Below are 1,349 nucleotides of genomic sequence, written 5' to 3' on the forward strand. Positions count from 1 at the left end.
TACTGTTATTCTTTTACATTTTATTGTTGGATGTAACTGCGTACATAATTTCGTTCCACCACATATACCACATGAAATGCGAATGACAAATAAATCTCTCTCGTACTCTGACTCTAATCTCTAAGGGAGAGTCCAGCTACCCTGTGGAGAAAACTAATTTTGATTGCCTGCGCCTGCAATCTCATACTTTCGGTCACTACCCAGAGTTCATGGTCATATATGTAGGAATGCAGGTCAACTGGTAAACAGATAAAATTCACCTTACAGCTCAGCTCCCTCTTCACCACAACAGACCGTCACAGAGTTTGCAATACTGCAAATGCTGTATTGATCCGTCTGTCAATCTCCCGCTCCATTCTTCCCTCACTCATGAACAAAACGCCGAGATACATGTACTCCTCCACAGGAGACAGAACCTCAGTCCCAACCTGGAGACGATAATGCACCCTTTTCTGACTGAGGACCATGGCTTCAGATTTGGAGGTGCTGCTCCTCATTCCAGCCGCTTCACACTCGGCTGCAAACCACTCCAGTAAGAACTGAGGATCACGGTACGATGACGTCAAAAGGACCAAAGATGGAATCTTGATGCCACCGTACCAGACTCCCTCCACCCCTTGCAAGTGGAGGGCCCACAGGAAGGCAAACCCATGTTGCTCATTTGGGCTGAGTCTGACCAGTCCCAGACCCATTCACCAGGTGCTTACCGACGAGCCCCTCCCCCAGGCCTGGCTCCAGGGTGGGGCTGTGGTACCCACATCTGGGAAGACACAGAACTCCTTGATGTTGTCTGTCCATGAGTCTTTGGAATCACCATTTATCTGGCCTGTCACCTAGGACCTATCTGCCTTGGGAGACCCTTCCAGGGGCAATTGCCCCCAAATAGCATAATTTCTAGGACAATTGGGCACTCAAACTCCTCCACCATGATTAGGTGGTTATTCAAGAACAAGTGTATTGTATCATATTGTATTGTATTGGTCTTTTATTGTAGTATAATGCATTGTATTGTATTGTGTTGTATCACAATGTGTGTAACATTGCATTGTATAGTATTGTGTCATATATAATTGCATTCTATCATATTTTATTGTATTGTGTTGGTCTTGTATCATAATGCATCATAATGTATCGCATTGAATCGCATCGTATTGTTTTATTGTATTATATTGTATTGCGGGCAGCACGGTGGCGCAACTGGTAGAGCTGCTGCCTCTCAGCAAGCAGGTCCCTGGTTCAAACCCCGGTCCGGGGGCCTTTCTGGGTGGAGTTTGCATGTTCTCTCCGTGCATGCGTGGGTTTTCTCCGGGTGCTCCGGTTTCCTCCCACAGACCAAAAACATGCATGTT

Source organism: Nematolebias whitei, chromosome 15 (assembly GCF_014905685.2).
Source record: "Nematolebias whitei isolate Nwh7 chromosome 15, NemWhi1, whole genome shotgun sequence".
NCBI classification, from domain to species: domain Eukaryota; kingdom Metazoa; phylum Chordata; class Actinopteri; order Cyprinodontiformes; family Rivulidae; genus Nematolebias; species Nematolebias whitei.